The sequence below is a fragment of the Pleurodeles waltl genome, chromosome 4_1 (genome assembly GCF_031143425.1).
Source record: "Pleurodeles waltl isolate 20211129_DDA chromosome 4_1, aPleWal1.hap1.20221129, whole genome shotgun sequence".
Classification (NCBI taxonomy): Eukaryota; Metazoa; Chordata; class Amphibia; order Caudata; family Salamandridae; genus Pleurodeles; species Pleurodeles waltl.
The window spans coordinates 714,738,982-714,762,709 of NC_090442.1; the positions used below are offsets into that span (position 1 = coordinate 714,738,982).

Here is a 23,728-nt window from a genome sequence, read left to right on the forward strand (position 1 = left end):
ATTGCTCTTTGAAGCAGAGAAAGGTGTTCAGGCAAAAAATGGCACGTCTTATATTACCCAAAGGAGATCACGACTGCATTAATGGTGTTGTACTTTTACATCCAGAAACTGAGCCCCCATTTCATTTGAGAGTAGTCTCAACAGCTGACTGGTTTATGTAACTTGGACATATGTGGGCCAGAAGGCGAGTAGGAGACCACTGTCAAAACACAAAATAATAAGGAAGAAATAAATACCATCTTCTGGGCACTCTTGGAGCCCCCAAACTGTGCCCATTTCAAAGATGTAGCATGCAGCGTATATAAGGAGGTGCTTGCTTGGAAGTCCACCCAGTGCCACATAGGGAAATAATGGAGAAGGACTTGGTTATGATAGTTCTGGCATTGCTTCATTCTGCTTGTTGAAATGTCAGAAAGAGGCTGTTCAAAATTTCCATATATTCTAGGAAATGTTTCCTAAATTAGTCATAAAGAAGTTATATACACCGCTGACTCAGTGAGGAAGCAATACTACAAAACACTTTTAGTGCAATGTTTGCATGACGTTATTGGGCAAGAGGAACTCCAAACGGTCTCATTTATGTCCATCTTCAACTACACAGCACCACTTAATGTGAAATGAGGAATGTTTGCATGAAAGGCAGATTACACCTGAGACAGATCTTCGGCAGCAAAAATAATTTTGTGGGAAAAGAAGGCAACTACTTACAACGAAAGGTTAATTAAAAAAATATTTTTTTTAAAAAACTATAAGTCTGCAAATGAAAAAATTATTACAGTTACAATTTCCACATCAGATATTTACATAACACTCAAGCACTGGCATAGGCAATATGTCTCGCCTTTTGGACCTTATAAGTATTTAGCCATGCAGCACATTAAACCTTTATCAGAAATTAACTGTGTTTGTGCATTTCTTCATACACTTGGCATTAGACTGTAATGGTCAGAAAATCCTCCAGAGGGCACCACAACAAAATATCATTTGGAAGAAACATGGGGCCAGATGTACGAAACATTTTGCGACTCGCAAACGGCAAAATCTGCCATTTGCGAGTCGCAAAACGCGTATCCCAATGCAGAAATGCATTTTGCGAGTCGTTACCGACTCGCAAAATGCATTTCAGACTCGCAAATAGGAAGGGGTGTTCCCTTCCTATTTGCGAGTCGCATTGGGATGCAATACCATTTGCGACCGCATATGCGGTCGCAAATGGCATCGCAGTTACCATCCACTTCAAGTGGATGGTAACCCAATCGCAAATTGGAAGGGGTCCCCATGGGACCCCTTCCAGTTTGGGACTGGACCCCAAAATATTTTTTCAGGGCAGGGAGTGGTCCAATGGACCACTCCCTGCCCTGAAAAAACCCGAAACTAAAGGTTTTGGATTTTTTTTAAATGCAGCTCGTTTTCCCTTAGGGAAAACGGGCTACATTTAAAAAAAAAAAAAACTGCTTTATTGACAAGCAGGTCGCTAACATGGAGGTCTGCTGACGACAGCAGGCCTCCATGTTAGCGAGTGCCTATACTCGCAATGGGGCCGCAATTTGCGACCCACCTCATGAATATTCATGAGGTGGGTCTTTGCGACCCCATTGCGAGTTGCAGTCGGTGTCTGAGACACCGTACTGCATAGAAATTTGCGACTTGCAAATTGCGAGTCGCAGGGACTCGCAATTTGCAAGTCGCAAATTGCTTTTTTGGTACATCTGGCCCATTGTCTTGTATCCATATAGTCAGCCCCTAGAGGGCATAACCACATGAAATGAGAAGCGCAGGGAGCATTGCTGTGTAAATATATATTCAGTCTCTAGAAGGCATAGTGCATTACACATTTTCAGGCCCAGCATGCTTGCAAGAATATTATTACAAACAATCCCTTAGAACACCAACTACTCTCAACTGTAAAGCAAAAGCTCCAGCCATGCCAGAGCTTAAAAAAGACATTGAATGGTAGCAGAGGTTATGTTTTTGCCCCCCCCCACCAATCTAGTGTGGGGACTGGACAGAAAGAGCATGTTGTGCTGAACATTTTGGTGGTGGTCCCATTGTCCTAGGACCACCAGAGGCTGAGGTATGGGCAAAAATGTGTTGTAAAAGGAATGTCCAGCAAAGCATTATGGGACTCGTTTTCAGAGTACAGTGAATATTGTAGTATCGGCTCTCCTGCTGTGTAGGGAGAGACACTGAGGGTTTCCCTTGTGTGTTTAGTATTTAAAAGGTAACAGTTTGTATATTTTTCACCTGATAAACTTGGGAAGAATTTAGGAATGGGGCTGCAAATTTAATCTGTGTTCATGTAAAGTGCTCCATTCTTCTGGTCGAGTTTGTGCTATGTAAATAAATAAAAAAGAATCCCCCTCCAGCTTGCAGCCTTTGTCAGATGCAGACAACGCAAAGAAACAGCGAGATGCCAGAGGTGACACGCCATGTGAAGAAACAACAAATCGCCACAAGTGCGAAGCAGAGAGGGCAAACTAGAGGGCATCACAATAAAAATAGCATTTGGAAGAAACATGGTCAAGTAACCATATAGTCAGCCCCCAGAGGGCATAGCTGCATGAATAGAAAAGAGCAGAGAGCTCTTGAAGTGTAACCATATATTCAGCCCCTAGAGGGCATACTACAATACACATTTTAAGGCCTAGCAGGCATGCTAGAATATTATTACAAACAATCCTTAAAACACAAGCTACTACCAGCTGTAAAACAAAAGCTCCAGCCATGAGAAAGCTTAGAAAGATGTTGAATGGTGGGAGAGATTATTGTTTTGGAGTCCCACCACCCTAGTGTGGGGACCCTGAAGATGAGCCAGACAGAAAGACCACGTTGTGCTGAACGTTTTGGTGGTGGTCCCATTGTCCTAAAACCACCACAGGCTGTTATGGGCAAACGTGTTGTAAAAGGAATGCCGCACAAAGCAATATGGACCGATTTTCCCTAGGGCAGTGAATATTGTATTATCTGCTCTTGTACTGTGCAGGGAGAGCCTCGTTGAGGATTTTCCCTGTGTTTTTTCTATTTAAAAAGGCACCAGTTTTAATATTTTTTAACTGCTAAACTTGGGAAGAATTTAAGAATGGAGCTTCAAATTTAACTGGTGCTCATGTAAAGAGCTACAATCTTCCGGTCAAGTTCTCTCTATATAAAGAAATAAAAAAGAATCCCCCTCCTGCTTGCAGCCTTTGTCGGGTGCAGACACTCAAAGAAACAGCAAGATGCCAGAGGAAGAAACAACCTACTGCCACAAGGGCAAAGCAGAGAGGCAAAAGAAAAAAGGTAGTGCACCGACACTAAGGTATATGGCCGATCGTGCAATATTTCATGTAACGGGGTCAGTCTCCAAGGTGGAAACAAAAAAGCCTCAAGGCGGGACAAACCTAAAGCATTTACCTAACAAACCAAAGGAAATTTGAAAGGCAGACCAAGGAATGGATAAAAGTGATGGGCTTGGTGAAAGCCCACAGAATAGATTACAGCACGTTGAATGACAGCACATGTGTGCTGCCTAGGCTCAACCTAAAAACGGGAATCCTGATCCCTCTTTCATATCCCCACAAAGGAGCCTAAATATTAGTAATGGATTACAATTTAAAATGGAGGAGAATGAAGATTCAAGCAGCTAACAACCAAATAACTCCATTCTACCAAGAAAATGTTCTTCCTGCTTCCTTGTTATTTATCATTTGCATAGAAAGCAAGTATGAGTTGTGTGGCCTCAAAGGGCAGTTATCCGATCAGCTTCAAGTCAGAGCATGCATGCAGGCTTAAATAAAGTATAAAATGAGAGTTACGTATATGAGAAGAGCTGAATGTCTTGCTTGGGAGGTGCTTATATGTATTACCACTATCTTGATTCTAGAGTATTGGATGTTTGAATTATGAAGAAGAGTATGAGATCAATGTTCCTCTGCTTGATTCAGTGTTTTTGGTCCTGTGTAAATGTCAGACTATGGGAGGGTTTTGGTTAAACTACTGAAGGGAGGTTTATATTGTGCATGGAGTTAGTCTTAAAACTGCTGCTGAGTGCAAGAACATCTCTTGCGGAAAAGGTGAGCTTTATAATTCTTGCAAGAGACTGGAACCGACCATGATCTTGAGGTGCCTGCACGGAATAAATCTCAGGATCTGTTGATACAATAATTCCGACTCCACAGACGGAAAGATGGATGATCCAGGAAGGTGAATTTGTCTGATGCTGAGTCTAGGGAAACCTGTGCAGTAGGGAGAAGGAGGTAACAAGTGTGTAAGCGGCCTTGCAGCTGAGCGCTGCGTGTACTGACACCACAGGGAACGTGTTCAGTTCTCATAAAATAGATTGCATGCATAACTACCTTGTGTATAAGAAGGGATCTCTTAAAGGCAGGCTAAAGACATTTTTAAATTTCTCCAGAATGTGAGTTGGGGAAAATTACACACAGGCATGGCGTTCCCCAGTGAAGCAGCATATACCAATAAAGAGGCACTAACCAGGCTTGATTTGCAGTCTCTATGAATATCATTTTGAAGCATTGATTAAGATTAGGGGTTATGAAAAGCACTGCAGAAAACACTACTAGTCTAGCCCTACCTCACCTTTTAATACATTTTACGACCTATTATAGTGGTACTAGAATCTCTTTACTTTGACGAGCCAGAGTCTTGCTAAATACAGACCAGCAGCACAACGTAAAATTTCACAAACATTTACCAGCATCAATAGGCCCTGGACCAGCACATCACTTGGGCACTTTTGAGAAAATAAAATGTAGGCAAATCAACATTCTAGAGAAACCAAGCTCAATGTAGTGCATGCAACTTTATTTCCTATTTAAAGACAAGACTCGGTCAAAAGATGATGCTTTCCTTTTCAATTACAAATTCCCTGTTGCATGTGTGTGTGGAAGTGAGTGTATGTGTAAGAGAGAAAGATGAGCAACTGGGAATGTGGTGGGAGTGGTTCTATCTCTCATCACTCGGTAAGTCAAAATCATTCAGTTGTGTACTATATTACTTTCCTCACTCATTCTCACTCATTCCCACGAGTTAACCTCGTAATGAAGCACAGCTTGCCCAGCTACTCTATGTTGCTTTCCCTTTCAACCCTATAGTCTCACCTCTCCACTTGCAGCCCTCATTTTGCTCTCCTACTCCTCACCCCTTCATACCCCCACAATCCTCTGAAGCTATTAGAGATCTGGCATGCAGACATACCCACGGCAGGGCAATGGCATAGTTCTCTCCTCGAGGTGGCCATTCATCCAGCAGATCTTCCTGGGCCTTGCACCTGCATCACAACAAGAGTACACTTTAGATACAACTCCTAGAAACAACACATGCACAACACGACTCCCCGCCATGCAGTTTGCTAACTAGTTACCACATCAACATCATATTCAGATCAATCCATACTCGCCCACCACCACACACCACCAATACACTTTTGACAACTCCTGACACTATGAAGCACAGAACATGGCATCAAGCCATATAGTTGGATAAGCATTTGCTATCTCGAAGGCACAAAGTCAAGCCCCAATCATACAATTCCCTAAAAATAACCCTTAAGTCACCCTCAGTTGGAGGGTTTCACCCTCTTTTGACCCTCTGAACAGGAGGTATGCCTCCCATAGATGTCGATGGGTTCACCTACCCTGCACATTTTCCGCACCCTCCAAAAAACACAAATAAATAAAACCGATTTCAATGAACTCACCCTCCAAAACCACTGAATCACAGGCACCTTGAAGACTCAAAGGTTGAAAGGTAGTATAAACTTGACACATCTCATGCATGCCATATGGTCCTGAGCCTTCTAATTGTTTAAGTGTTTACCACTCCAATATAGTATATTCCTCCACATACAACCACACCCAAAAACATATAAAATGTCATCCGTCTCAGAATGAGGAATGGTGCCTATAATCATACAATGTAAAGCTGTATACCTCAGTAGAGCGCAATAAGGAGTCATGGTCCTTTGGTAAACACACCCATGCACCTAATGGTCCAAAGAGAGGCTGGTAATTTGAATTACTATCTAGATGACATGATGATTTAGGGAGTTAAGCACCAGTTGCTATTTCGAGTGTGGAGGAGTGAGGGAGTGGACGGTGCATAGGGAGTTAGTGGGAGTATAAAGACCTGCAAACCCACATTTATACTGAATTCCGAATAGGGACAAATTATCCTTTCATTCTTTGAGGTTAAAAAATTGAGTAGCATTGAAATGGATAACAGTGCCGCCTGATATTTAAAGCACTTTGCAGCATCACCACAGTGGTATCAAGTTCTTCTAAAAACGGTTGCCATGACAAACTTTCCTCCAATTACAATTGTGTGGAAAATCAACATTAAGGACTCAGTCAAAAGCAGTAGTGTCTCTTTTCATCTTAGAGCCATATCCCTCCCATCACTGATATGAGAACAACCATGTGGTAACTAAGCAATGGTGCATTAACACTAGAAACAACACATGCATAAATCGTCAGAGGTTAAGATCCCCACAACAAATACAAATGACTTGTTTGTAACACAGAACTTATCTTAGGCATTGCAAGTCGGGCACCCCAAGACTCCCAAACCGTCGAAAGCCATACACTTTTATCAAGAATGGAAATTGGAGACACTGAGAATTTGACACCACACCTGCTTGAGGGCAGCATTTTTCTCTGTGAAGCCCATAGTTGTAGTCTATATGTGTGGTTAATGTTTTTAGAGCTATTGACTAATTACACAGAGCAGGGGGCACTAATCCAGAGATTTGGAAGTCACGAATATAGTATTTGTAATCAAAAGTGATGAATTACAGTTAGTCATATTTTTCGTGAAGCTGAATCACGCCAACAACAAAAGAATACTCGCCTCCAGGAAATGCCTGAGAAATATTCTTCTGCCACTGAAGGTCTGAAAGGGCTTTTTGTTTCAGTTAGATATACAGCTCAGCGTATGGGTACATTATCTTGCAAGGCTTTGAAGATCTTGAAACCGCTGGAATGCAGTTAGCATGTGCCAGAGGTCGAGCTCCCACTTGTTTATATCTCTCCAAGTTCCTGTGAGTCACTAGTGACTAACAGGTGCTCACCGAGCCCCTGGCATAGCATACTTCCTCAAACATTCAAGAAAGGGCCGCCTTTCTGGACGGTCATCAGTCACCCTCATAACAATGTCAGCACGGAATGCAAAACCGGAGTAAAAGGTAAAGAGCAAAAGAAACGACACCACCATTTCACGTGTGTGCTTCTTTGAAATGCAAGGGCCTGCAATTAGTGCCCACGTGTTTCTTAAAAATATTTTCCCAGTCCCTTCCAGTGGAAGTTTTAGTCTGCGAGGGGGGGAGCATGAGTGCATTTGTGAAATGTGGATAATGTTAAAACAAGTATAATGTTGAAACAAGTATCGGTCATTGATGGGTTTAGGTACTCGTTAAGTCATCATACATGCACTTTGTGACTCATCTTTGCACTCATGCATCCATTTCTTCGTCGACTGACTCATTCCTGCATTCACCCTCAGATAACAAAAAAACGAACAAACTACAACTTACGCCAGATAACTTAAAAGACTACAAGTAGAAAAAACAGAAAACATGCTGTTGTCTAAATCCTGGTCATACCATTTCAATAATGAAACTGACATAAGATATACAGATCCATTACCAGAGTGTGTGCTACTAATTCACAGGTTCCTGAAAATTCAAATTTTTAGAAGCAAGAACCCTCACTCACCATCCCGTGCCATGCTTTATCATAGGGCTGTGCTCCTCGTCAGGCCGGCAGTGCAATGCTTGACGGGCCCCACAAGGGGGCTCTTTGCCGGAGATCTTTAAAAAGGTGGTAACCAGCCGGTCAAAATATACTAGTACAGGACTGGTATGAGAGGAAAAAAAATTATACTGTTAAAAATAGCTAGAGGTAAAACATAATTTAGTTACGATATCCAACCTCTGTCATGATTAAAAACAAGGGTGTGGGGAGAAAATAAAATAAGGTCTAAACTCCCCCAAAACATCTCAGGTTATCACTAAGTCCCCGGTCTTGGAATATAGTGACAGTAAGTACAGGATCCCCTGCACTACTCTTAAATCGTGGTCAACATGTTTCTCGCTTAGCAGTCTAAATGGTCTGGCGCGATTCTTCAGGACCAATACACCTACCTAATCCTTAAAAAAGTGTCACCCATATTTGGGGAAATCATATGTAGCAGGAACCCTTCTCATATTAGTGGTTGGGCCCCATCGGGGAAAGCACAAAGCTTGAGTGGTCCAATATAGTTGAAGACGGTCCACGGTAGACTGCTACACCTACATCAGCTCACAGCTCTCGGTAGTGGATGACCTTCTTGCATAGGTGTTGTAAATAGCCGATCATTGTTTTAAAGTTCCAGCATGGCTGCCACATTTAGAACCAACATGTTGGCCATTTTTTAATGGAAAACAATGACACACTATGCATTCTTTAGCAGGCTCCTGTTAGAAACCACCTGTACTTATGGCTTGTCAGCGGGGTTAGCCAGCACCAAAATCCTTGCCTATTGTGGTAAACTGCGAGATTCCATATAACAAAATACCCATTGTTAGGCTTTAAAGCAGAGGTATTCGATCTACCCTTAAGTGCATATTGACTTTACCATCCGATTTTCATAATCAATAGGTCAGGTCTACTGCTTTTATCATAATTATTCATTGTAAACAATTAGGCCTATACCCTTTATCAATGGCTTGTCACCATTACCAATTCAGACCTACTGTGTTGGTCATAAATCTTGCCACAAGGCACCTATCAGGTATACAATAATAAAAGTACAAATATGTACAAAATAAAGTAATAGAGCCCAATAAGGATTACCATAGGGCAGATCATCTATCACCATGGTTTATTTGTCTGGCTCACTAACACCAAAACCATTGCCTACTAAGATTATCTGTGAGGTTACATGTACCCTAATACCTTTTCACATCCCGTAATAAAATGTGATGACAATTCACAGTTACAGGCCTACTGGCTTTAGCATATGCTATTCACAATAAACAAGCCTGATCTACTGCCTATAATAAGCAGACCAGACCTGTGACATTTGACGTAACATTACCCTGCCAACAAAGCCTAAAGCTTTTATCATTGGCTTGTCACCATAACCAACTCAGGCGTACAGCATTGAGCATTAATCTTGCCATAACACAACCATCAGGCACACAGTCGTACAATTAGAAAGGTATACAAACTTACAGTTGGCAAAGCAAAATACTATCGCTCCTAAGAAGGCTTAACAAGGATTCTCCCAGAGCAAATCGTCTATATACATTACATGGTTTGCCACACAGGGTAACCATCACCAAAATCCGTGCCTACTAAGGTAATCTGTGAGATTCCACATAACAAAATACCTATCAGCAGGTTTTAATACAGAGTTATAAACAAGCCATACCTGTTGATTTTAACATATGATTTTCACATTAAATATATAAGGCTTAGTGCCTTTATCATAGCATTTTGTTATAAACATATTAGGATTGTAGCCATGATCACTATCAGTGGCTAGCCACCATACCCAAAATCAGCTCACACACATTTGGCCCAATCAAATCCTGTACTCGGGGGGGACCAAAATGAGGGGTTGCAGCTTAACCTCCTCTCTCAGTCGTACACAGAAAGCTTTTATGTTGATCACATGAGGTAAGTGACATCTGCACCGTCAACCTAGACCGAAAAATCATGTTGATTAGTGTAGCCCTGGGCATCCTATACTGATCTCAAACAAAAAATTGCATTCTGATTTTTAAGGTTAACAATGGAAGGGGAGAGTGTTGGGACTCCAAAACATTCCTCTTGACCCCCCTCCTCCCTTCTGTGCTGCTGACAGAGAAAAAAAAACAAACACTGTGTATTACCTAGTTTTTCAACACACTTTAAGAGTATTAAAGAAGAAGTTGCGTACCTAACAAATTATCCGGTAGAGACATATTCTAGTTGCAGATTCCTTACCTTAGACTTTCCCCTAGGCGTCAGACTGGATCATGAGATTTTTCTTTGAGCAGTAGTACCCTTGCATGTCGTCAGGTGACGTTGATCAACTCTGCGTCCGTTATTGGCGTCATGGTCACTGTGATGACGTCGCAGGTGTATATAGGCATAATCCCGGAGCACTGATGTCAGTTTCTCTTCACAACTTTACACGCCAGAAGAACAGAGCCATGAAGAACACTGACAGTGGTGCACCAGAACTAGGGCCCTGAAAGGGAAGTACTGGTCCCTACAAATCAGTTCGCAGAGTGGGGATGATGGGACGTTTGATAAGGAATCTGCAACTAGAATATGTCTGTACCAGATAAATTGTTACCAAAGGTCAGTAACTTGTGCATCTGATAGAGACTTCTAGTTGCAGATTCCTTACCTTAGAATAGATACCCAAGCAATACCATCCCCGGAGGTGGGTCTGCGAACCAAGATCATACTAGGAAGTCCTGTAGGACTGAATGGCCAAAATAGCCATCCCTACAGACCTGATTGTCCAGGCAGTAGTGCTTCGTGAATGTGTGCAGGGACGCCCACGTTGCTGTCTGGCAGATGTCCAGGACTGGAACTCCGCGTGCTAATGCAGTGGTTGCAGCAGTTGCTCTTGTGCAGTGAGTACACAAACCCTTAGGTGGTTGCTTCTTAGCCAAAGCATAGCATATTTTGATGCAGAGAACAACCCATCAAAAGATGCTCATCTTCTGCACCGCCCATCCTTTCTTCGCACCCACAAAACCAACAAAGAGTTGATCGTCAACCCGGAAGTTTTGGTACAACTTAGGTAGAACGTCAACGCTCCTTTTGGATCCAGACAGTGGAATCTCGCCTCTTCATGAAAAAGATGTGGGATTGCATAAAAAGTAGGCAAAGTAATAGATTGGCCTACATGCAAGGGAATTACCACTTTAGGAAGGAAAGAAGCCCTGGTATGAAGCACCACTTTGTCAGAAAGGGGGGTTTCGAAGAAAGAGCTTGCAGCTCACTCACTCTGCATGCAGAGGTGATGGCAATAAGAAAAGAGTATTTAACTCCTTCCATGCCCTGGATGTAATGGTTACCTCCCCGGCTACTGCGCTGCTGTCCCAAAGACATAACTATTAAGTCCTGGAACTGACCCATGGGTGAAGAGCTAGCGCTCCCCCAGGGGCCGCCTCTGCCCACACCTCCCAAGCAGGGATGGCAGCGGAAGTGCTTTCACTGCCACCCCCAAACCACTGCACTATCTAATGACGTCAGTGGGCACCGCGCGCTGACATCGTTAGAGGTCGCCACCACGCTGGATCCCATTTGTTTTTAGCATGGCGAGAGAAGAGAAGGTGGGTTTCTCTCTTGGGGGAAGTTTTTTTTGTTTAGACAGAGAGGCATCGGAGGAAAGGAAAGGGTTTTTCCTTTCCTCCGATGTCTCTTTGAGCATTCCTGCTGCACAATCGTACCTCTTTCATGCAGCAGGAATGCCCACTGGACACCAGGGATTTTTTTATTTTGATTTTATGCATTGTTGGGGAGCGACCCCTGGGAGAAGGGTCATTCCCCTTTGGGGGCAATACCTTTAGGCCATTTTTGTAGCCAAATATTGAGGTTTGTAAAGGATTCTAGGTGACAGAACCTAGCAAGAGCCCCACAAGTCATCCCAGTCTGGATTTACAGATTTGCTAGGTTTCCCTAAGTGCCGGCTGAGCTACAGCTCAAAATCCACAGCTAGGCACTTTGCAAAAAACGCTTCCATTTTCAGTGTAAAAATGTGACGTGCCCACGTTGCATTCTGTGGGATTTCCTGCTGCGGGCTCTAGGCCTATCCACACAGTGAGGTACTATTTTAATTGGGAGACTTGGGGGAATGCTGGAGGAAGGAAGTTTGTGACTCCCCTCAGATTCCAGAAGCTTCCATCATCCAAATGTGAGGGTTTTGGCCAAATTGTGAGATTTGCAAAGGATTCTGGGTGATATAACCTGGTGAGATCCTCACAAGTCACCCCATCCCAGATTCCCCTAGATGTCCAATTTTAAAAAATGTACAGTTTTGCTAGGTTTTAAGGGCCGGCTGAGCTAAAGCCCAAAAACCAAAGCTAGGCACTTTGAAAAAAACACATCAGTTTTACGTGTAAAAATGTGATGTATTAACGTTGTGTTTTCGGGTGCTTCCTGACGTGGGTACTAGGCCTACCCACACAAGTGAGGTGTCACTTATCGGGAGACTTGGAGGAACACAGAATAAAAGAACAAGTGTTATTGCCAATTGACTTTCTCTACATTTGTGCATTCCAAATGTAAGACAGTGTATAAGAAAGAAATCCTTTGAGAAATGCCCTGTAATTCATATGCTAGTATGGGTACCCCCAGTGGTTATGCAAATAACCAGTGCTTTTAAATTCCATATCTTGTGCCCATTTTTTAAATATATAGGTTTCCTTAATACCTATTTTTCACTCTTTATATTTTACCAAATGGACTGCTGTGTACTCTGTATACAATGAAAACCCATTACAACGTGCTGCTAATTTTGAGGCTCTGGGTACCTTGTGTTCTTGAGGAACCTACAAAGCTCTATATAGCCCCACAACCAGAAGGGTTCAGCAGACCTAACAATATATTGCTTTAAAAAAATCTGTCATAGCTGGAAAACATTATAGAAGAAAAAGTAGACAGAAATGGTTGTTTTTTTCCAACTCAATTTCAATATTTTTTTTATTTCAACTATAGGAAGACCTTGAAGGATCTACACAAAAGACCCTTTGCTGATTTCAGAATTGTGTCTACTTTTCAGAAATGTTTAGCTGCCCATGATTCACCATTGGTTTCACATTCATTTCTGTCACTAACTGGAAGGAAGCTAGAAGCACAAAAAATAGCAAAAATGGGATATGTCTCAGTAAAATGCCAAAACTGTGTTGAAAAATATGGTTTTCTGATTCAAGTCTGCCTGTTCCTGAAAGCTGGGAAGATGATGATTTTAGCATCGCAAACTCTTTATTGATGCCATTTGCAGGGACCTCTTTCCCATTTTTCCCAAAAAACCCAAACTGTAGCTGTATTTTGGCTAATTTCTCGTTCTCCACCGGGGAAACCCACAAACTCTGGGTACTTTAGAAGCCCCAGAATGTTGTGAAAAAAGGACGCAAATTTGGCCTGGACCGCTTATATGGACAAAAGGTTAACAGGGGCCTAAGCACAAACTACCCCAAATAGCCAAAAAAAAGGCTTAGCAAAGGAGGGTGAAAAGGCCTGGCAGCGAAGGGGTTAAAGTGAGAAGTCGCAAAGGACTATTATGAAGTGGCTCAAAGGGAGTACATATAAGGTAGGTGAGTACCAGGTTCAGATCCCACTGGGGCATTATGAACGGTGCAGTTGGAAACATGTGGGTAAGACCCTTGAGAAACCTCCCAACACTGGGATATTTAAACACGGAGGGTTGATCTGGAAGTCTTAGAAAAGCAAAGACGGCAGACCGTTAACTCTTAAGGGTGCCCAAAGCAGAGCCCTGTTCGGCAAGAGAGAGTACAAACAAAAGAACCTCAGACAGAGGTGCGGAAAGGGGATCAACAGACTTGTTGGTACATCATGCCACAAATTTGTTCCAACAACAGACGTATACTGTTTTGGTGGAGGGATGCCTGGCTGCCAAGATAACATTATAGACTTCAGGCAGAAGGTCGAAAGCGGTCAACTGTCACCGCACAATCTCCGTGCAAGAAGGCGGAGAATGGACAGGTTCAAGTGAAGAATTATCCCCTGCTGCTGCAACAGTAGATCCCCCAAAGAGGCAGTTTGAGTGGAGGATCGATGGCCATGCTCAGAAGCTCAGGATATCATACTCTTTGTGCCCAGTCCAGTGCCACAAGGATTACTTGGGCCAGGTCGTTCTTGATCTTCTTAAGAACTCTGAGCAGAAGTGGTATTGGCAGAAAGACATATAGGAGACCTGAGTTCCACTCACGACGAAAGCGTTGCGAGAGAATGCCGCCTTGGAAACTCCAGTGCACAAAACAGCTGACATGGTGCGTTCTTTGCGGAGGCAAACAAATCTACCCAAGCTTCTTCCCATTGCTGAAAAAGACCGTGCAACACCTCCAGGTGGAGAAGCCATTCGTTATCGAACATGTATCGACAGCTGAGTTTGTCTGCTCTGGTGTTCAGAGAGCCTGCCAGATGTTGAATCACCAGAGATATGCCCTGACGTTCCACCCATGTCCAGAGGCACAGAGCCTCCCGACAAAGGGTCCATGACCCCACCCCGCCCTGCTTGTTGCAGTACCACATGGCGGTGGTGTTGTTGGTAAACACCTGCACCTCTTCCCCCACCCCCCTTGAGGGAAGGAATGCTTTCAATGCAAGCTTGACCACCCTGAGCTCCAAAAGACTGATCTCTGCCTCCCCGTGGGGCCACCTAATCCCAGGAGTGATGCATCTGTCACTACTGTCAGATCTGGTTGATGAAGGGAGAGGGATTTGCCTTTGGCCCAATCGCGGTTCAAAAGCCACAACTGCAGATCTTGTGCAGTTCCCTCCGATATCTGGACCATGTCAGCGAGAGATTACCATGATACTGCACCCACTAGAACTTCAGGTCCCAATGCAGAGCCTGCATATGCCATCTGACATTTGTGATTAGCAGGATGCAGGAAACCATGAGGTTCAGCAGCCTCAGAGTCATTCTTACCGAATTCCGGGACAGAGGCTGAAACATCGGTATCATAGCCTGAATGTCCTGGATTAGCCGCTCAGAAGGAAAGGCTCAAACTGCACTGTGTCCAGAACACATCCGATGAAAGGGAGCATCTTAGAGGGAGTCAGGTGTGACTTTAGCACATTTTTGGGGAAACCCCAGTGAATGCAGGAGGTTCACCGTAGTCTGGAGGTGGGAGACAGTAGCCTGGGTGAAGCCCGCCGTCAACAGCCAGTCGTCGAGGTAGGGGAAGATTAAAACCTCTTAGCTTGCGCAGATGAGCTGCAACCACCGCCATCTCTTTTGTGAATACCCGAGTGGCACTGTTAAGGCCAAAAGGGAGCACAAAAATGCTTGTGACCTACTGCGAACTACAAGTAACATCTGTGGGCAGGCAGGTGGGGAATGTGCGTCCTGCAAGCCCAACGCTACCATCCAGACTCCAGGGCAGATAGGACCTGAGTTGTAGTGAGCATTTTGAATTTTTTCTTTCTGAGAAAGGCATTGATGGACGGGCGGTCTAGGATAGGGCGAAGACCCATGTCCTTCTTGGGCACCAGAAAGTAGTCGGAATAACAACCATGACCTACTTCTGGCACAGGGACCCTCTTAATGGCTTCTTTGGCCAAGAGAGATGTAACTTCCTCGCAGAGAAGTACCAAGTGATCCTCCGTCATCTGATCGTATGGCCTGAGGGGTAGTAGTGGGTAGCCCCTTCAGACAATTTGCAAAACCCACCTGTCCATCGTGATGGATTCCCAGTGAGGCAGGTGTTGGCGAATCCTGCCTCCAACTGGTCCAGGATGGAGCGATGGACTAGGAAGGTTTGGAGGCGGCGGCGTGGTGGAATGAGCCAACTGCTGGCTCCCTGATCCATGGGCATGTGGGACCCAGCGTCTGCGGCCACGCAGAGACTGGGCAGCATGTGCTGTATGGTGGCTAGAGGAAAACAGAGGCGGTTGGGTGCTCCTTCCGTAGCCACGAATGGGACAAAAAGCTGACTGAGGATGGGCAAGGAGCAGCTGCAAGGGACTAAGCCATAGCCTGGGGCTCTTTAAAGCGCACGAGCGCTGAGTCCGCTTCGTCTCTGAAGAGGCAGGTGCCGAAAGGCATGTCCATGAGCGATTGCTGGACATGCCCCGAAAAGCCAGACATCCTCAACCAAGCATGGCGCCTCAAGGCCACAGTTGATGCAATCGAACTGCCTAATGAGTCGGTCATGTCCAGTCCACAACTAATCGTCTGCAATGGCTTGTGAGAGAATGGCCTGCGCCTCCTCTGGGATCGGTGGCAACACCTGCGTGACCATTTCCCATAAAGTATGGGAATGGAGGCCAAAAAAGGCATACAGTGTTCACGGACGGTTATTAGGCACAGGCCTATGGCGCCGGGCAATTGTCCTGTTGACAGGAGCCCCTGTGCTGGGTTTAGACCATGTCCCTAGCAGGACATCAGTGCGGGCTTCATTAAAGGGTAAAAGGGGTTCTGATGTAGAAGCCTCAGGCTGAAGCACCTTTGCCAGGTCGTGAGTCCCGACAGTCACAGAAGGCAACTCAAGACCCAAGACCTCAGCTGCTCTTCTCACCACCACAGAATAGGAGGGTCCCTCCTCCGTGGCCTCAGTAGGGGGAGAAAGCATGCCAGCACCATGAGAGGTAACTAGACCACTGGCTTACCCCAATCCCTGAGCCCAGTCCATTTCAGGATCTTCTAGCTGGAATTCTACAGGGTCCAGCGACCCCTCCACACTCTCACCGTACTCATACCCGTAAGCATAAGGTTCAGGAACCAACCTGGGGAATGAAGGCTCTGTCGAAGACGGAATCGGTGTTGAGCGATGTCGGTTTGGCTCTGGGACGCATTGGGAATAAGTATGGGGTCGACATCGATTGTGGGCCCGACCGGCATTGGAAGCCTCAACGTCTTTACAGGTTCCGGGGAAGGTTGCGATGGAACGACCGGCATCGGTACAGATCCGATAACGGATCCTGAGGTGCCCTTTGGAGCTGATGCCAAAGCCACCAGCTCGGAACCAGAGGGGGCCCCTCTGACCCTACTGGGCCTGGAGGTGTCACAGGATGGTCGGGTCTGCCCAAAAATGAGGCTGACGGCCTTGTAAAACTCACTGAGGCTCCTGGAAATTCAGGGAGGCACTGAGCCGATCCAGAAGCAGGCTCCGAGGATGGAGGCCTAGAGCGTTGACGCTCCTTCCATGTTGCTTCATCCGAACAATGGGGTGAAGTCAAAGAACATTTGTTTCTCTTTGACTTACTCCTCTTGCGACCCGAATGTCCCAAGGACTTGGAGTAGGACGAGGATGAGTGGTGGTGGCTTTGTGAGAGGTCTTGTGACCTTCTCGATCGAGACCAGGAGCAATGCGAAGTTGAGCGCTGGGCCGCCACGAGTTTTAGGGACTGCTCCCTCTAAGCCTTCAGGTTTATGGCCCGGAACACGGAGCTCGACTTAGGGTTGTGGTCACGCTCCAGGCACCACAAGCACACGAGATGCGGATCTGTCCTCTGCATCATGCGGTGACAGAAGTCACGCGGCTTGAAACCGGTCTTACAGGAAGACATCTCGACACACAAAGAGAGTCAAAAATTCAACAAAAAGGTTGAAAAGTCAGTCAACAAGTGACTGAGGGCAGCTCTTCTCCAGATCTGCTTGTAGGGTGGTGCAGAAAGAAAAGAACTGGCGTCAGCGTACTGGGGTGGCACTTATATACGACCCCAACGTCATCACAGGAGCCACAACGCTAACAACGGACACTGAGTCGACCGACGCCACCTGACCACGTGCAAGGGTACTGCTCGAACAAAAATCTCCGGATCCAGTCTGGCGCCTGGGGGAAATTATAAGGTAAGGAATCTGCAACTAGAAGTCTCTATCAGATATGCCATGTGAGTGACATTGAAAAGTTCAAGCTCCAGCAGACATACTGCTTTAGGTTTAGGCAGCTGGATAAATAAGAAAAATACTCACAGCTGAGTGGACAGTAGGCCTTTTTGTTTGTGGAAGTTCAATCTGCCCAATCAATACATGTACTATTGGATACCAACATGTGGGTGGAGCCAAAGTCCCTCTCTGTAATAATCCTGAAAGCTCTACTTTAGGTTGATCACATTATGTCTAGCAACAACTGCACTGCCAAACCATACTTAAAAAGCAGTGGTGTTGAGGGTTGCTTTTTTTGTAAACATTTGTATTGGTCTTATACAATAAAATACATACACAACAAAGTTGTAATAACAAGAACAGTAGATGGTACATGATTGAACAAATAGGAACAAGAAAACACAAGCAAAAACAATGTATCAATCTTGGGCAGAACTTAAAATTTAGAAAAAAATGTGGCAAACGGAGTGGGGCTAATCAGGAGGGCAAAGGGTATGGGAACCTGGTGAACCCAAGAAATGCCTATTTTATTATGGGAGTTATCAGTTAAGTGGAAGTATGGACCCGGTGGTGAGGCTGGGTAAGGAATATCTGAGGCAAGAAACCCAGAAGAATGAGGGGATATGCTTATTAATCTATATTACATGATGGGGGTAATGAGAAGTCTACCTAGCAGGAACTAGTTTCAACCTGGAGTAGGACATGGGTGGTGTGGAGAAGAATACCCACGCACAGGGACAGAAAACGCCCCCGGTGAAGGGCAAATTCAAGGGGACATGGCGCCTTTGGGCTGGACCCCCATGAATTTGGCATGAAGGCCATTTCATGTGTGAGCTATCGGACACCGTTGCACGCCCCTAACCTTTTCCATGTGGAGTGCCACAGACTTCAAATTGGCATTGGAGTTCAAGGAATGGCGCCAATCCGTGCTGGAAGGATGATGGGGAATTTCCCAATTCATTGTGATAATGTGAGTCACAGTAATCCGGTCTAGGTCGTAAAGCTGCTGTTTCTCAGGTATCCACTCTCGGCAAGTTAATGATCAACAATATATTTTGCAACACTTCCGCCCAGTCGCAAGCATATGATTGAGATCAGATGCTGGCAAGTCGCAATAGTGACATCCATCCGAGCCCCGGGGAAATTCTGCGTAGACGTTTGAGGAAAAAATAAGCTCTATGTAAAAAATAGAATAGGATTAATTTAATTTGGGCATTTACGGATATCTTTCAGGGATATTCCAAAGCCCTCGTCCACTGTTTCTCATGAAGAACCCTGGTGAATCTTCCTCCCAGGTCTCCCTGAGCAAATAGAAGGGAGTTTTAGACCGAGCAATCAGGGTACTGGAAAGCCAAGTTATCTGCTTGAGCTCTCCTCTCATTGTAGGGATGGTGTGGATTACCTGATGAGGAATAGGCTTGGAATCCCCCATCATCACAGTGACTCGTAGGGGCTGAAGGAGAGTTGTATAAGTGAGGAACTGGCCCCCATGGAGGTCGAGCTGTGCATGCAAAGTTAGAAAGCCTTGCAATTAGTCAGCTTCAAACAGATCAACTGAGGGTAGAAATACCAGCCTGCTCCCAGAATGTCAACTCATGATTGGAAAAGTGTCTCGCGAAGGATGCACAAGACCTCTATATAAGAGACTCCATAAATTTTAGAAAATTTAAGTTGAATCGCGAAAGCATAAAATTGTAAAAGTAACATACACAGTGGCACAACTACTTACAGTCCAAAGCGCACCTTCCCCTTATCCATTGTATGCCCACAACGGGAAGATGCAGAAAACTTCAATTTTGTATAATCAGGACTGGTTTAATTAGGACTGGCCTAGATTAATTATTAGCTGCCTTGGCAATCTTATGAAATCAAACAAATTCGTACACACAAACACAAAAATATACATATATACATAAACGGAGAGGCTCTGGGCCCGCACTCTTCATCCATTAGTCTGTTCAACTGTCTTTCACATTTTACTTCCACAAATTACAGAGTACAGCATGTGGTAAAGACTCAGCCCACTTCAGCCACTGGCTCTCTTGCGTTGCGAGTGACACAATTTGCTCATCACATATGCACATCTATATACACAAACAAGCATTTGCAATGCAATTGGTATAGTCTTTGTGAGTATTAGAGCTATTGGTGTTGTAAACGACAATGTCTTTTACCTATGTGTTTTGATTTGGAGTGTAATGGATGTATGATGTCACTGCAGGAGAGAGGACACAACAAGGCCGCCATTTTGGGAGTGTTTTTACCTCATTCCTACAGACTGGCTGTGATATTATACACAGGAGTCCAGAGGGTGATGGGGGAAGCGCTCTGTGCCTGTAACAGCGACTATGGGGGGTATTCGAGGTGGGGTCTCTTCAAACAGGAAGCAGTGCTATTCGAATGCTGTTTTAGACAGCGCATCCAGAAGTGGCATCTGCAAGGTCGCAGTAGTTGTGTGGGGACTGTCAAAGCCATGACACCAGTGAATTCTGAGAGGAGTAAGTGATGGAGTTTGTTCCACTTTTGAGCCCTATGATACGCTGCTCCTCTCACTGTGTCACCCTTAATTTAGCTTCTTTACACCATAGGGTTAGGAAAATGACTGCCTCTACTAACTGAGCTATATTTGAAGAGGCCCAATTTGCATCCAGAGGCTAGATGTTTTTTGCTATCAAGCTTGAGGCCGTGAAGTGCTTGGGTCTGGAATCACGACTCCCTTTTCCACCATTTTTGGAGACAACAGCTTTTGCTATCTTCATGCCTAGAACTAGCCAATGTGCTTGGTTGGTGACTCTTTGGAGGTTATGAAGGGCATGTGCTATTGCCTAGTGTTAAGCTCTACTCAAGTCAGTTGTTTAATACATCCACTGCAGAGGTCTTGACAGAACGAGAATGTCACAGATTACAATCCTGATATAGCTTTTTCACTTCTTGAATAATGAATTATAGTGATTTTGTTAAGAATGGCACCTACCAAGCACTATGTAAAAACAAAAAAAAACAGAGTTATTCCCAAACTGCTCCAACATGCACCAGACAAAGAACCTTAGGGGAGAGGATGTGGTGCATGGGCCAGAGCTGCCGGCTTTGGAACAGGGGAACATGGTTCGAGACTCAGCGCCAGCTCAACATTCTGGGCAAATCAATTCTGGGCAAATCACTTAATCTCCCCTTGCTACCAAAAATGAATGTGTTCTTGTGTAATGTAACTGGTGCTCATGCAAAGCGCTGTAATACCTTTCTATTGAGTTCTCGCTGTATAAAACTGCAAATAAAAATAAAAAAATAAAGCACTCGAATACCTTTGTGTCGAGTTTGCGCTACATAAAACTACAAAAAAGTTAACTGAAAAAAGAAGATCCCGCAGACATCGCAAAGAAACAGCAAGATGCCCAAAAATGAGGCAGAAACAACAAAGCCACGCAGCGCGGCACAAGAGAAAAATAGTGTGCCTCACTAAGGTACATGGATGATCGTGCAATAATCCATGAAAGAGGCTGTAAGAAACCAGACTTAAGGCGGTACAAATGTAAAGCACTTACCAAGGCATGCACAGGAACCAATACAAGTGATGGGCGTGAGATGGGCATGGTTAAAGCCCACGGAACAGATTACAACATGTCGATAAGAGCAGCGCTTGCGGCCTGCTATGCTCGACCTAAAAAGTGTACTCCTATGCCATGCCTGATGGACCAGTGCTTTTTTACGTTCTTTTTCTTTTTTGTATTGTCCGTAAGTGTTTATACAAGGTCTTAAGGTTACAGCAAATGAAAACCAATAGTACACTTTCTTTGTGCCAATAAGAATCATATTTTCCTGTGATGTGCATGAAAATTAAAAGGGTTGTCCATACGTGCTGTAAGTACATTTGCATGCAAAGAGGCACCTGTACTGGTATACTAAAAGTAAATGTAATAGTTCAATTTTTCTTTTTTGTTGTTTTAATTTATCCTTTTTATTGCAAGCATACGGTTGGCATGGTTAGGGTGCTATATGTTTTCTTTTTATTTTTAGGCATGTGCTTGCAACAAAACAAAGTAACCACACAACTACTAAGATCTGCTGGAAGCATTAAATGGCAATCGTCTGTTTCACCCTAGATTCGACACTAAAAACTTGTCATTGCAACTGTTTGTAAACAATGTTGTCCTGATTGATTTAATCCCAGTAGGTCTCCAAAAAATGTAAATTGTTTGCACAAATATTCAAATTCAAATGGTATGATAATAAATTGTGGTAAATTTACAACAATGATGTTAGTGGGCGCTGGAACCCTCATTAGTATACCTGGAATTTGAGCAATATACAAAATTCATAGGTTGACTGTGTTAACTTGTCTTCGAGTGGTCTAATCACCATTATTGAGATTCACTGATCACTACAGCTGAAGCACCAGAGGAAAAAAATTGTTTACATTGATTCTTTTTGAGCGCAGAGACGAGATTGGTGCAGCCACAGAACCGAGCCTTTGTGGCCTAAATTCCCTGCATCCTCCTACATGGAACAAACCTTTTGGACAACACGCATAATAAAAAAAAGTGAATCAGTCAATTGGGAAAATTCTAACAAAGAGTGCACCAAGAGGATTGTTCTTCATTTGGTCTTAGTTGAGATCAAGATGAAAGCTAATCTGGCTGTAACAAAACAATGCTACAAATTTTCTCGAGCGCCCAAAGGATATTATTGCACCCCACTCATGTACAGAGTACAGTTTAAAAAATGCATTTAAAACCCTGCCATAAATAGGGCTGAAGAACCGGGAGCCAAGTGTGAGGAAGTTATACTTAAAAGCCTAAACAAGGATTTATCTGAACAAAGCTTTAAGAGCTGTGTCCAAAGGAAGGTGTTTTAGAAACAATATATCCTATTGTCATTCAAATTAAACTCTATTTGTTACAGCAAAAACTATATCTGAATTAAAATGCAGTGTGGTTCAAGATAGAAGGCATTTTATGTTAATTTCTCCTGCGTTAAAGCCGTTTCAGAGCTGATACAACTGCTTTAGAGGCACTGAGGGTACTCTAGCTCTCCAACAAATTAAGTGAATGTTGTACTGCTCATATGCGTTTAAACGTTTTCAGGTTTCATAAAATTAACAAATTTAAAAATGGTTCTAAATTTTACATTGTTGTTACTGCATCATACGTTTTGTTTGAAATTAATATCTAAACTGATAGAAAACGAAGACTGCAGCGTGAATACTGTGCATCCATCCCACCAGCTTGCCATGGGCAGAGCTACTGACCTTGCCAACGTTGGTCTTTTTGTGCTTAGGGATATGCAGACTTAACTTTAAACATTTGTTTAAATAAAGTATTTTTTAATGAGGAGCGTAATATTCTTTCTTGATTTTTGTGTTCTTTAATGTCCTGCTAGGCCCGATTTGAGTAAATCGGAGCTGGTGTTAACAGGAACCTGTAACAAGTAAAGAACAGATTCCGATTAACTAGATCCTCTGCTGATTAATACTAGCCTCTTTGACACATATAACCAGAATGGAAAGTGCTGATAATGCAACTATAAAGAATCAGGAGTTAATTTAAAATAGACTACCATTAGGGAGAGTTTATTTTCTTTAAGTGTTGCTTTCATATTTAGTTTAAAAAATATATATTTTATTGATTTAACTTAAACTTTAGGACGAAGTGCAATCTAGGCACCTCGAAATGTTTTGCAGATGTATGAAACGTTTTTGTCTTTGTGTATAAGAACTGTTCTGAAGTCTATTACGTTACGATAAATAGTACAACATATACAAATAGTAATGACATTTTTAAACATGACAATAAAAAACAACAAGACAGCCCTAAACATGTAATTCGTAGTAAACACGAGGCTAACCCGAGCCAAATCCCTTGATCGAAAGACAATCCACATAATGTAAATCCCGAATTATTTTACGTTGCAAGTTCAAGGGAACCCACAGATGAATTCAAAAAGCAGCGAGAAAAACCATGGAGAATTTTCAACTGAATATTTGATAGCCTAATAGGCAGTGGGTCCAATTAATGAAACTATCAGAGCTAGGATTATAGGTGGAAAAAACAAGGGAAGCCGTCCAAGGTTGACAGAGCAAGACAGGCAAGAGTAGCCTAGGAACTCAAAACTATCTGCTAGCTTAGAAGTAACAACGCGCTCAAAATACAATTAAGATATGCTGATAATGTTACCAAACTTT

General features: G+C 43.7%; 1 long non-coding RNA gene across 13 annotated transcripts in view; it reads right to left on the reverse strand.

Annotated features, from left to right (window-relative positions):
• LOC138288080 (uncharacterized) overlaps nt 1-23,728 on the reverse strand; it is a 472,675-nt gene that overhangs the window by 92,292 nt on the left and 356,655 nt on the right. For 3 of the 13 annotated variants that reach the window (XR_011202327.1, XR_011202332.1, XR_011202335.1), the window contains one exon: nt 5,194-5,266. The exons of the other annotated variants lie outside the window; for them this stretch is intronic. This is a non-coding gene — a long non-coding RNA (uncharacterized lncRNA). The remainder of the gene's footprint in view (nt 1-5,193; nt 5,267-23,728) is intronic. 13 annotated transcript variants of the gene reach the window in all.